This window comes from Sceloporus occidentalis, unplaced genomic scaffold (genome assembly GCF_023333645.1).
Source record: "Sceloporus occidentalis isolate IW3139 unplaced genomic scaffold, rSceOcc1.0.p SCAF_3, whole genome shotgun sequence".
Classification (NCBI taxonomy): Eukaryota; Metazoa; Chordata; class Lepidosauria; order Squamata; family Phrynosomatidae; genus Sceloporus; species Sceloporus occidentalis.
Window position 1 is genome coordinate 39,038,015 of NW_028316983.1, and position 14,596 is coordinate 39,052,610.

The 14,596-nt window shown below is 43.7% G+C and overlaps 1 protein-coding gene across 3 annotated transcripts in view; it reads right to left on the minus strand.

Moving 5' to 3' along the window:
- Window positions 1-14,596, minus strand: part of RALY (RALY heterogeneous nuclear ribonucleoprotein) — a 315,795-nt gene that overhangs the window by 95,179 nt on the left and 206,020 nt on the right. The gene's annotated exons all lie outside the window — the stretch shown is intronic.

The following is a 14,596-nucleotide window of genomic DNA, read 5'->3' on the forward strand; positions in this document are numbered from 1 at the left end:
TTATTATGCTATTTTTCCAGTTTTACTGCTATGGTCGCCTCCCATGAAATCCTGGGATTTGTAGTTTAGGGAAGGGCATTTAAAATTTTCAGCTGGAGAACTCTTGGATTTCACTAGACTATAAACCCCAGAATGACACAGGAGACAGCTATAGCAGTAAAGTAGAATAACAGCAGTAAAGAACGATAACAGTGTAGTGTAGTATTCTCTGAAGTTTTCAAACTGGGTGGGTTAAGAGTACAACCCCACACATTTGTTAGTGATATAAGCAGTTCCCCATTTTTGGTGTAGGTAGCAGTGGAATGTAAGCAGAAGTTCCTACACCCCACTCTTAATTTCTGGCTTTACTACATAACCCAGTTTTATAATAGCAGCAATACAGGCTCTGTAATTGCCCACAGAACCAAAAACAAAGACAGCAGTAACAATGAAAGACCTGTTTTGAATGCCCACTTAACCAGAAAAATGGAGCACAGATCTTAGCCCTCCACTTCTGAATATTTGGTATTTCCACTTAAAAAAATAAAATAAAAATAACTTCCAGCCCACTGAAGCAGTACAAACCATCTGTAGTTCAAAGTTTGTAAAGCAGTGCCATCCCAAGAGGTCTGGCACAGGCGCTGTGGCACTGACAAGAGCTGTTGCCCAAGCATGAGGGATATGATTAGAGAGGGATTCTTTGCCTTGTTTCTTTCTTCATGTCACTCTGAGTGTGTGCACTCCACATTTTGATTCAGGAGGCTCTGGAGAGCTGAAGATGGAGAGATGTTAGTTATGGCTTATGGAGCATATTCAGACCCCTCTGTCCTGGTTGAAGCACCAGATTCTTTGTTGACACACTGTGTAAGCATTCAGGAGAAGTCAGAGAAAATACTCTTTCACACGGTGGTATCACAATGTAGCACTGGCCATCAGCTTAGATGACTTTTAAAGGGCATTCATGGACAATGGAGCTATTAGTGGCTGTTAGCCATGATGGCTATATAATCAACTCTCCATATCTATGGATTTTTTTATCCATGGATTCAAGCATCTGCAGTTTGAAAATAGTTAAAAATACATAAATTCTAAAAAGCAAAAAGAAGCATAACGAAGATTAAAATCAGAGTGATGTAACTGAGCCAGTTTTGTTCTTGAAACATATTTTTTAATCAATTCGGTATCTTGTAAAAGCTGTTGTTGGCACTGTGGGCATATTTTAGGCCTGTTGTCACTTCTCAGTGGAACCTTATAGTTGACCCTGCTAGATCCAAACACAGTACAGTTGGCCATCTGTATCTAAAGATTCTTTATTCACTGATTCAACCATCCACAGCTTGAAAATATTTTTAAAATATATAAATTCCCAAAAGCAAACCCTGATTTTGCAATTTTATAGAAGGGATGCCATCTTACTATGCCATTTTATACAATGGGTCTTTTGCATCCACAGATTTTGGTATCCACAGGAGGTCCTGGAACCAAAGCAGATACCAAGGATCTACTGTATAGTCCTTTCAGTGCCAGAGGCTGTATATTTCATTATATTATATCAGTTGCCGTGGAGCCCAAGCAGGAGGATGTAGTGATATTATTCTCCTGCTTCTGGACTTTTTCTGGGCAACCAGCTGGCACTGCTGGATTTCCTCATCATGTGTCAGACCCATGAAAATCCAAAGAATATTAGTATTGATTTATGCACTGAGGATAATTCTGTCATTTTATCTTCTTTCTGATTGGGTGCAGCTACAGAAGAACATTCTTCTCAACATGGGGTAGAACTTACAAGTTGTTGAGATGATACATTGTTCTATAGCTGAGAGATGCTTGAGTAATTGCATTTCAAGTGGGTGGCTTTAAATTTTCCTTCTTACTTCTTTAAATTAATGCAACTACAGTGCTGGCTTTTCAAACAGTTTAACAGCTGTTGTTTTGAATTTTTTGTTTTGTATTTTACAGACTCCTTTTTTATCCTTAGAGGAAAAACACCGTAACAGCTTTAAGATGACATTGCCCTGAAAGGTGGTCACCAAATCATCACCATAAATAAATTAATATTAATGTCTATAAAATAGCTTTATTGTCAAATAGGCATGAGCAACAGTTTCTGTCCCTAGCACCCTCAGATTGTCAAAAAGCCAAAAACATCAACCAAACAATCAGTACCCTTTTTATACTACACAGTCATAGCACTATGATTTTACTTGAAGTACTATAGGTTTATTGTATAGATTCCTAGGAGTTGCAGTTTGTTGATGATGCTGTGTGCTTTCAAGTTGTTTCCAACTTGCCTAAGGCACTTCATGGGTTTTCTTGGCAAAATTTATTTGTGTGTGTGTGTGTGTGTGTGTGAGTGAGTGTGACTCACTGAGGCTGAGATTGTGTGTCTTCCTAAGATCACCCAATGGGTTTTCATGGCTAAATGTGAATGTAAATTTGAACCTTGGTTTCCACAGTCATAGACCAGTGCTCAAACCACTATACCACTTGTTCTGTCATGGTACAGTTTAGGGAGAAGTATTTTGAATTTTCAGCCACAGAGCTCTAGTGTCTCAGCAACAAACTCTAGGATTCCATAGGATGCAGTCATGGCAGGTCAAGTGGAATCATAGTGCTATAATTGTGTGGTGTGAAATGGCCCCGAAGTGGCTTGAAGTCCAGTACTGATTTTGAAAAAAAAATTAAAATGTTGAGCAGTGCGGAGGCATACATGTTTTTATGTGCCTTGAAGCTGCTTCTGACTTATGTGACCTTATCCTAGGATTTTTTTGACAAGATTTATTCAAAGCAGATTTTCTATTGCCTTCCTTTTAGATTGAGAGAATGTGACTTGCCCAAGGTCACCTAGTGGGTTTCCATGGCTGAAAGGGAATTCGAACCCTGGTCCCCCAGGGTCCTAGTTGAACACTCAAAGCACTACACTAAACTGGCTTGCTACAGGGATACCTTGTATTCTGTAACCTATTGAAAAGGTGAATTGTTGCTTCTGAAGACTTCCAAAAGAAGCAATTAACTCTCTCAGGCTTTAAAAAAGGGTGGTCAGGAATGTCTGGAGGATCAAGGTCTGCATAAACAGCCTGGGGCTGCACTTTGTCCACTGCTTCTTTAGAACATAAAGTGGCCTTCATCTCAGAAACACACATCTGGTGACTTCATCAGATTCCTCTGTTCACTGAAGGTTATAACACAATTCTGGACAGTTTACCTATATCAAGATATGTATTTAAATATGTATTATGGCATTATTTTCAGAGGACTCTTTAAAAAATAAACAAAATCTCTGATTAATTAGAAAATGAACAAAATATGGTTGATAATGATGAGAACTGTAACATTGCTTAATGAATTACATTTAAATCACAGCTTTTAAGGTACCATGCATGGTTTTCTACTCTATCCTCACAGAAATCTCCTGAGGCAGATCAGGTTGAAACAGAGTCCTAGGTCACCTTGTGAGCTTCATGCTTCAGTGGGGACTTGAACCTGTATATCACATGTCTGAGCCTAATACTTTAACCAGTACAATTTGCCTTCTGTATCCCCAGATTCTTTATTGATAGCTCAAATACTTATTTACACACACACACACACACACACACACACACAACCACACAGAGCTGGCACTTCCTATCCACGAGCTTGCTATCTATTGACTGGAGCATCTGTGGATGGTCCTGCCCTGTTCTCCTCAATGGCAGCATATGCATATGACTGTGCCAACACAGCTGCGCACAGGTTGCACCACCACTGAGAAGAACAAGACATAAGTTCATGTGGAATTTGCCATCTGTGAGGGGGTCTGGAACAGAACCCCCGTGGATATGAAGGACTGACTGTATTCCAAAAAGCAAACCTGATTCTGCCATTTTATATAAGGAACACCATTTTACTATGCCATTGTATCCACCTGGGGGGGGGGAGGGCACTGAAACCAAATCAGCAGATACCAAGGCCCCAGTGTATATTATGGTGGTTCTCCCGATACAGAGCAAGAACAAACAGATACATTCATCATTCAGTCATATAACTACGATGACTATTTATCACCATGGTAAATCACAAGCTATGGAAGATTCCATAGGCAAGTAGTTGCAAAGGCAAGTAGTTGTAAACCCAATGAATCGAATCTTCAATCATTTTATTTTTTAAAAAAGCAAAATCTATAAAAATGCCATGGAGCCCTTTGAAGGATTTATCATTGTGCTCCTGAGCACCTACTTGGGGGAAGCACCTCCTGAGTGATGCCCAGCCAAGAGGCCCAGTGCCTACCAGTGCTCTCTCCCCACCCAGAGCTCAGGCTGCCGCTTGTGTCATTGATGATGCACAGATGATTGACATGCATTTTGAAGTGGCACAAACTAGTGGAGATGACAATTGTGCCAAAAAATAAGTGATTAGAAGGACATAATGAAAAGACCCACTTTCATAATGGGAACGACAGACCTTTTGGAATCGATTTACCAACATGAAGCAAAAACAAATCCCAATCTGGTTTAAATATAAGTCGGAATGAGCCCAAAGTCTCCACCATACCATCTCAGACTCTCTTCAAAGCTCTTGTCTGCCTCTTACAAATCTTTTGCCAGGCATTTGTTACCTCAAGGCTCACAGCATTATGCAGCATGAATGGTGCTACTGAAAGGCATATATAAAAAGTGTCTTCCTTTGTTTCCCTCTCTAGCCCATTGATATCGCAAAGATTGGCAAGAAAGCACTTGACAATGCTTTAGAATATATTGGATATGGTTGCAGTATGCCAGGAGAGATATAGTTTGAGACTTATCTTGTTGGTACACCAGGGTTGCCCCACAGGCTGACAGCTGGTCATGCACAAAATTCACTTTTCAAGTCATATGGCTAGAAAATCTGAGGCTCACAGCATTATGCAGCATGAATGGTGCTACTGAAAGGCATATATAAAAAGTGTCTTCCTTTGTTTCCCTCTCTAGCCCATTGATATCGCAAAGATTGGCAAGAAAGCACTTGACAATGCTTTAGAATATATTGGATATGGTTGCAGTATGCCAGGAGAGATATAGTTTGAGACTTATCTTGTTGGTACACCAGGGTTGCCCCACAGGCTGACAGCTGGTCATGCACAAAATTCACTTTTCAAGTCATATGGCTAGAAAATCTGAGGCACAGTGCTAGCAGGATGGAGAAAGAGGCATAATGATAATAATAACAACCCTGAACCATAGGGGCTGCAATGATAGGAAGCTGTAATGAATGAGGTACAAACCAAGAGAATGAGGGCGCACCAATCGATCTATTAGCAGCAGGTGATATATGCATATTAAAGACTCTGTAACATTTAGAAGTGGCACTTTTGTTGAAGGAATAACAACAGACATGAATAACAGCAATTATGCCTCCACAAATGGCAGTTTCTCATCAAGAACTCTATGGCAGAAGGAGGTTATTAAATTATCCAGCAATGAGTCACAAAGCACTATGGAGAAAGAAAAGAGGTTTCCCTGGAGAATGCCTACACAGACCTCTTGCTTAAATAAAACCTTCTCAGCATCTGCATCCACTCAGTGAAACTTGAGTCTGAGATTAAAAAAAAAGGTTGCCTGCATTTGCATATTAACTTATCATGTTTTCCATGGAGTCCAACAGTTAGTCCAAACTACAGTACACTCATTGCCATCAGCAGCTGTTGGTACTGTGTGAATTTTTGTTGTTGTTAATTGTGTGTGTGCAATCAAACCTTGATTTCCAGAGTCAGAATCCAACACTCAAACCACTATAACACTTAGTCCAACAAACCACTATACCAGGCTCTCTTAGAATTTTAAAGGGGGCTATTTAAAGTTCTGCCACTTCCTGTTTTAAAATAATGCTTGTCCCATGGGAGGGCAAAAATGTGGTGAAAATGTTTCCATGACAGCCTAAAAGGTGTTTAGAGATAATTTGTTTTTAAAAAAACTTTTATTTGACTCTGATAGGTCCTGGGGACCAAAAAAATGATGCTGAGACAGTGAACTTTATCACATTGGCCTTGGAATGGGCCTGTAGCGTTACCAAACGGAACATTCTGGGGACGGGACGCGGCAGGGAATGCATTTTATCGCACAGCAAGAACGCTGCTGCCACCGCCGAGCGTCCCCATCCTGTTCCAGATGTGTCCCAGAGGGGGCGATTTTCGTGAATGTTTGAGAAGCATTCCCGGAAATCGCCCCCCCCTGGGGAACACATCAAGAATGGGAAGGGGATGTTCAGCAGTAGCGGCAGCATTCTCGCTGTGCAATAAAATGCATTCCCCGCCACCTCCTGTCCCCAGAACATTCCGTTTTGGAATGCTACAGGACCATTCCAGGGCCAATGTGATAAAGTTCAGTGTATGTGACCACATTTTAACCACCCTTAAAATAAATACATTTGCCAGAGCAGAAGAGTGTCCAGTCAGATTCTCCAGAAAGCCCACCTTGTCTGCCTTCTGTGGCATTGGCCACAGCCAGGAAGCCTCCATAGCTGGACAGTGGTCATTCTAGCAAGCAAGTAAAGGACAACCAGGCACTCTTGAGAGTTAAACCTGCTGCTGTTCAGTTGAGGTGCTTCCAGCCAATAAAGGCAGTGAAGAGCTGTAATTTGTTACTTCTTGTGCCCTGCCTGTGGTCAGTGCTTCAGTCCACTCCCGAGTGTTGCTGTTTCTCAGTATTTTCAGTCAACAAGAGTTCACAAGGCTTGACACATGTTGAGGGGAAGGTGTAAAGCAGGGGTCGGCAACCCCCGGCCCACGGGCCGTATGCGGCCCGCGGAGGCGGCAGGACCGGCCCCAGCCCAGTCCTGCTGCCGCCACTGCCGCTGCCGCTGCCAAGGCTGCCTCCTCCTCCTCCTCCTCCTCTGGGCCTCCAAGCTCCCCTTGGCCCTTTAAGGGCGGTGGCGGCGAGGAGGAGGACGAGGCCACTCTTAAAGGGCCAAGGGCAGCTTGGAGGCCCAGAGGCCTCCAGGCTGCCCCCGGCCCTTTTTCCACGGCGGCGGGGGTGAGCAGGACGAGGGCAAGCCTCATCCTCCTCGCCCCCGCTGCTCTTAAAGGGCCAGGGCTTGGCTTCCAAGCTGTCCCTGGCCCTTTAAGAGCAGTGTGGGTGTGGAGGACCAGCCCGGTCCTGCAGCTGCCACCAAGAGGGGAAGAGGGCCTTCCCCTGGGGCGGCTTCCCTCCCCTCTTGGGCTCCGAGGGCGGCCCGGGCCCCTGGCTGGAGTCCAAGGGGGGAAGGGACCTTCCCCTGGGGCGGCCTCCCTCCCCTCTTGGCCTCCGAGGGTGGCCCGGGCCCCTGGCTGGAGCCCATGGGGGGAAGGGGGCCTTCCCCTGGGGTGGCTTCCCTCCCCTCTTGGGCTCCAAGAGCTCCTCCTTTCCCTCTTCCCCTTCTTCCTCTCTTCTCTTCTTCTTCCCCTCTTGTCTTCCTCCTCCTTCCTCTCTGCTGCTGCTGCTGCTTCTTCTTCTTCTTCTTCTTCTTCTTCTTCTTCTTCTTCTTCTTCCTCCTTCCCCTCTTCCTCCTCTTCTTCTTCCCCTCTTCCTCCTCCTCTTCCTCCTCCCCTCTTGTCTTCTTCCTCCTCTTCTTCTTCTCTTCCTCCTCCTCTTCTTTTCTTCCTTCTTTTCCTCTTCCTCTCTTCCTCCTCTTTTTCCCCTCTTCCTCCTCTTCTTTTTCCGGAGGGAGGCCTGGGGCCGCAAGGGCCGAAAAGGAGCCTGCAGAAGCGGCCTGCCGCCTCCGTGGCCTCCCCCCAGGCCCCTTGCAGCCCCAGGCCTCTCCCTCCAGAGGGAGGCCTGGGGCCGCACGGGCCGAAATGGAGCCCGCGGAAGCGGCCTGCCACCTCCACGGGCTCCCCCATGGCCCTTGGGGGCCCCAGTCCTTTCTCTCCGGAGGGTGTCCTGGAGCCGCACAGGCAGAGAAGGGGCCTGCGGAAGCGGCCTGCCGCCTCCGCGGGCTCCCCCATGGCCCTTGCGGCCCCAGGCCTCTCTCTCTGGAGGGAGGCCTGGGGCCGCACGGGCAGAGAAGGGGCCCACGGAAGCGGCCTGCTGCCTCCTGGGCTCCTCCATGGCCCTTGGAGCCCTTTCGGCCAAAGGGAAGGGCCTGGGACGGGTGCTCAAGCCCTTCCCTTCGGCCTCCCTCCCCTTCAGCTGAAAGGGCCCCTTGGAGCCCGTTCAGCCGAGGGAAGGGACCGAGGAGGAGAGGGCAGGCACACGTCTCCTCCTCCCCACGGGGCTTCGGTGGAAACTCCATCCCCAGGGTGCGGCTCCACCCCCGGAGGGTGGAAGCTCCACCCCTGGCACATGGCCCCGCCCCTGGAGGGTGGAAGCTCCACCCCCCAGCTTCGGCCCCCCAGTTATCTGAGGGACAGCAACCTGGCCCCCGGCTCAAAAAGGTTGCCTACCCCTGGTGTAAAGCAATGGTCCCCAAACTGTGCCCTTTAAGAGATTTTGGACTTTAGCTCCCAGAAGCCTCAGCCATGTTGGTCAATAGTCTGTGATTTTGGGAGCTGAAGTACAAAATCCCCTAAATAACACAGTTTGGGGACCGCTGGTGTAAAGAGTAGCAGGAAGCCAATTGATTTGAACTGAAGAGAGCAAGCATGCTGTAGTGGTTTGATCATTGGACTACAACTCTGTAGGTCAGAGTTCAGTTTCCCACTTGGCCATGGAAACCCACTGGGTGTCTTTGGGCAATTCATTCACTCTCAGCCCCATGATAGGTTCACCCTAGGGTCACCATAAGTCAGAAATGACTTGAAGGCACACAACAACAAATTTGAATTAAGTCAATTTCAGTTTAAATTTCTTTGAGGATAAAACCCACCACACCACACTGAATGCATTCAGAATAAGTTCACTTCCTCTATTCCAATGTACTATTGTCATTTGAGACCCCTAGTAACCTTGTTGCATAGCCCTGTTGATGTTTACCTCAAGCCTTACTTCTGGTTGATGCTTCCCAGCAGCCTTACAAGAATGCTAATAGTTCTTGGAGGACTAACTTCCAATAAACGATAAAGAGGGTTGTGTCCCTAGTTCCCTATAGTAATGGGTGAAAAGGAACTGATGCCATCTCAGGTTTCACACTGCTGCCTAGAGTAAGAGCTCAATCTATGATTATAATCTTTCAATGGAGAAAAGCACATTCATGTTGAACTGCATTTTCTTCTTTTCTATCAAAAGTGGGAAAAACTCATTGTAAAGAAAGAGATGGTTTCTGGGCAGAGCACTGTACCCTTGAAACCACTGTGGACATGCCAGTTGTTCACCTCCATCATAAAAGTCCAACTTTCATTTCTGTCTTCAAGGAGTATAAAACTTTACTAGTTTGCAGCAGGCATTGCTAAAACCAGCCAGTCAAGGTTAATGCACTTTCATGTACTAGTGTGCATAAATCTAGCCCAGAGAATTCTTGGAAATTGTAGCTTGGCTTGCTTTGTTAAACCAACTATGCAGAAACTTGCAATGATCCAAGGGGATGCATTAAAATGTCCCCTGCTGCTCTGGCAAAGTTCTGAAAAGCAAGTCATATTACTTTCAACTCTTGCAAGCTAAGATTAGATGCTTTCTGATTACAGAATTACAGCCAGACAGAATAGATCTCCCTGCCATAAGAACAGAAGAACAAACTGGAAAATAAAAGACAGAAACAAAAAGACAAAGGTGATGTCAAAGGCGCAACAAAAATTGTATAAATTTTCACCCCCCATCCCCAACCACTGTACACTGTGGGAGATGCAAAGAGTTTAAAATATTGGTAAGCATTTTAAGATGTTAACAGATGTTAATGCATAATTAATCTAAAAAAAACCAGCTGCTTTTACTCTAGACAGTTTGTTTTACAATGTGTATGTGTGTGTTTTTAAACCCTTTCAGGTTCATGAGTAGAATCTGGTAGTAGGTTGAATTTATTTAATAACACAGTACCCAGTGCACACTGATGTGGATGTCCAGAGTTCCACAACAAACAAACAATTAAGCTAACTTCATATAGAATTCTTACAAAGATGTGCAGTGGCAGCAATTGAGCAGCAAAAGGCTATGACAGACATACAAACTTACCAATAAGGAGCAAGCACCTTTTCCAACTATATACATTGTTCTTTGGTTTTTCTAGCTGTTATCCTATCAGAAGAACATTCCAAGATGTTTTGCAGCATAGCTCAGAATGTTCTGTACATGTTTTACTTGAAATCGTTGGGAGTTTACAACATTTTTGATAGCTACGCAAACTGTTTTCTTTAACTTGGTTTTACCTTGCTAAGGCCTTATCATCACTTTCTGACTTTATGTTTTACCATACTCAAGCCTTTTGCACATGATGACCGTCATTTACAAAATTGGCACCAATGTGGATGACAATATAATGGCAAGTGGTCCTAACTGGGCTTGAAAAACAATCCTTTTGAACTACAAATGCCAGAATTTTTAGAATTTCTGGGAGCTGTTCAACCTCCCCTCCTCAAATTCCAAGTTCTGGTTCTGAATAGTAAGGGATAAAGGGATGTAAACTTTACCTGCAATACTGTTCATTCAATTATACTCTGAAACAGCTATTCTGTGTGTGCAGGTACATGTACAAATAGTGAGAGAACAATGAGCATTATGTTTTAATAATTCTGGGGTCCTTTCGCACCACACAGTTAAAACATTATGATTCCACTTGAACTGCCATGGTTTCATCCTATGGAATCCTGGGAGTTGCAGTTTTGGGAAAGATATTTAGAATTCTTAGCCAGAGAGCTCTAATGCCTAAGTAAATTACAAATCCTAGGATTCCATAGGATGTTCCCATGGCTGTTAAAGTGGAATCACAGTGCTATAACTATAAAGGGGCCTCAGATTTCTTCAGTTACAAACTACAAAACAGTTGCAAAATAGGGCCAAATCAGTGAAAGCCACATAACAGTCGTTCTCAGGCTTCTCGTCCATTGTGTTGTGTTCTCTATAATCCATATATCTGTTTTTGTATCCTCCAGTCTATACTATGAGATTAACTTCAACTACAGTTTTCCCACTAATACTGATTTTGAACTAGGATGCATTTGTATTAAACTGTTATGACTGTCTGAGTGATAAGACTGTGCAATTGCTAGCTTAGACTAAAATCACACCATACTTATAAGACTCAAGGAGCACAGATAATTTTGCAATCCGAGAGACATATTGCACATCTTGCTCTGATGTATTGCTCAAGCTTGGGAACAGTTCAGCCTGAGTTTCCTATATGTGACATAGAAATAACTGAGATCTACCTCACATGATTGTTGGGATAAATATTAAAAGACCATAAAGCACTTTGCAAGACTATAAGAAAATACAATGATTAGTAAAAGACAACATCTTTAACTCCTGGGTGCTTGAATCCTATTGGTTAGCTCAAACTAGACTCAACATATAGGTAAATCCTTTTGAGTTCAAGGATCTACTCTAGTTGGGATGAACAAGAGAATTTAGACTAGAGTCTACTTTGCAAGAATTGCCCTTTAAATTCTTCTTTTCCCTTCTCTTTTCATTGTAAATCTTCATCACATTTGATCTTTAAAGATTAGATTACTTTACACAGGAGTTGAATGCCACATGCTGCCCAACAGGCCTTCCTTAAGAATACAGAAGGAGTAGTAACCCATCATGGTTTGGAGATTATGATCATTCCTTTCTGTAAATGAAGTTTGGAAGTCATTAAAAGATTTGTCAGCTGTGACTGATGAACCCTTCCTGCTGCAGTGAAGTAAAGCAGTGACAAATTCCCTCCACTGCTGTATCATCTGTTATATGTTAAAAGTTGCAGTGTTCCAGTTATTGGGGACCTACAGTCTATGAAACAAATGGCAGTTCCAATATCCTTGATACTGGTTCTCAGTATGCACAGCACCTATGTTTTGCTGTTTTGTTGTGTCTGCCCAAGGCTCCTTGAGTAATAAGAGAGCACCATTCACTTGGGCTGCACACTTTTACATGGGATGCATTGGAGAGAAGTACAGATTGCAGTGGTGTGGGACACATCATCCCAGGGTTCTCCTTCTAGTTTGGAGAAGCTTCAATTCTCTTTTTCATTTTATGGTATTAGCACTTCACGCATCCATAATTGGCCTAGTATATCAAACACTGAAGAGTCAGAGCTGGGAAACTTATCAGCATTGAGGAGAAGTAGAAAGAGAAGTGTGGAACACATCATAATGGGGGTTCTTTTAGCTTGAAGTGACACCAGTATTTCTCTGTTTTTATGTATCTTGGCTTCACTAAATCATTCAAAGATAATGAAGGACAGTGAAAAAAATATAATTATATTACATTTATGCTGAAACTCTAAAAATAAATACAGTATGTGAATTAAATTTATATTGAAAAGAGGGCATTTAATTAATTCCACTATGATGGTAACTGCATGGGCCAGGATACTCCAGGAGCAGCCCAGAGTATCCTGGCCCTGGATATGCACCAATCTCCCCTCATTATCTGGGGCCCTTTGTTCTGATGCCAGGTGGCTGTTTGTATACTTGCTGCCCACTGCTGCCACTATTGGTTGCTTCTCTCTCAGGTCAGAACTGGGTACTTAGTGTCAATCGCAAGGCTGTTTGACCACAAGAGTGAGTGATGCATGGCAGTGGCAGTCTTGCCAGGCAGCACAGTGGGATGTGTTTTAAACAGCTGCCTGACATTAGAATGGAGAGGTCCAAATTTTCTGGGAAGATCAGAGCAACTAGTGACTTTTAAAATTCATTCTAAGAGGGATATACTCTGGGTTTGGGAATGAATGGGTTGGCCATCATCCAGACTGTTCATGCCAGACTCATGTATTGAGATTTGATTCCCTGCCAAGAGGATGGGGGAGGGTTATTTTATTTGACATATTCAGACAGGGCCTAAGTCTAACCTGGGTCCAAAACGCACAGCAGAAATAATCCAGTTTGAGACCACTTTAACTACTCTGGCTAAGTGCTAGGGAATCCTGGGAATTGTAGTTTATTGTGACACCAGAGTTTTTTGACAGAGAAGGGTAAATGTCTCACAAAACTACAGTTCCCAGAATTCCCTAGCATTGAGCCAGGGCAGTTGAAGAGGTCTCAGATTGGATTATTTCTGCACTGTGTTTTGGACCCTGATGTATTTTAAGATTTACATTACACCACTCACATGCTACGCTACTGCACTAAAACCTTGTTAGAATGCAGGTGAAAATCCCAGCTATGATTTCACCCCTCCCAACCTATCTCTGCTTTGAGCTTGGGAGAGAAGGAAATAGCTGCATGAATTTTGGACAAAGGCATTTCTTGATCACCCACCCTTTGAATTTATCTGTAAGAATAAAGATAAGCCCATTCATTTTCCCATTTGAATCCATTTATTTCTAATATTTATAAACAATTGTCATTTAAACAGGCATTAAAATAAAGTATCCTATGCCCAAATGTAATTAGAAAAACACCTGGTATTGAAATTAATAATTAGGCACATGCATTAGGAATTAAAAGAATATTAAAAAAAAGAAAAGAAAAGAAAAATGGTTGAAAACATGTCTGTCAATTGACTAGAAATCCTAACAAGAAGAACTCTAGGTTGGCAAAACGAATATTTGCAGTTTGGGACTTTTTATATGAAAATTGCATGTGGTTGCTTTGTGCAAAAAACAGGAACTTATTCTGTTTGGCTTCTGCAGAAAACAGCCTTTTCTGTACAAGAAACAAGTTTTGTTTAATTGAAAATAATGTTTATGCACAGAAATATGATTTTCTGCATAGAAAAAGCTGTTACCTGTGCAGAAAATGCTGTAATTGGAGAACTATTCTGTGCAAAATTTGCATGTGGTTGAACAGCATTTTTTTGTGTAGGAAACAACATATGTGCAAATTTTGTGAATTGACTTCAAAAATTGTGGTTTTTTTTTGAAGCTTTTTTTGTTGCGGCATGTGTGCTGCGCCCATAACCCTTGTTGGGACCTATGGAAATGATGCACAGTGTCCACCATGACCACCTGCAGAGTTCAACCACGTCGACAGGACGCCAAGAAGAAGGAATCTGTGAAGATGTTTTCAACTAATAATGACTCTTACAAGTCTCCACGAGGGCTTTAATCTTCCTTTGCAGTATTTACAACATAGATATACAGCGCGCCTGCGCCATACGCGGGTGCGCCATACGCAGCCTTGAGCATACGCGCTCAATCCGCGGGGTGTGCGCGGGGCGGAAGGGGCGGTGCATCCCATTCAATTGAATGGGTGCGTGTGCCCGTTGCGCCCCGCGCGCTCCCGCTCCGTCGCGCACGAGCCCCATTGTTTCCAATGGGGCTCGAGCATAGGCGGAATTTGCCTTACGCGGCGGGATCCGGAACAGATCCCCCGCGTAAGGCGAGGACGGACTGTACACAGTGTATTGGACATCTGTCTCTAATACACACTATTTAAACCAGCCAACAATAACACAACCTCTGAGGCAGCCACATTAACACACAAGCATCTCACTGCCTCTCAGTAACAGACACACCCCACTCTCAGGCACCAACTGTCTCACAGTAACAGACACAGCCCACTCTCTGAGGCACCAACTGTCTCTCAGTGACAGTTGAGAACTGACAGTTGACAGTTGCATCAACATTCCGATGATGCACTGTTTGAATGCTGACACATTAGCTGCCACTGGAG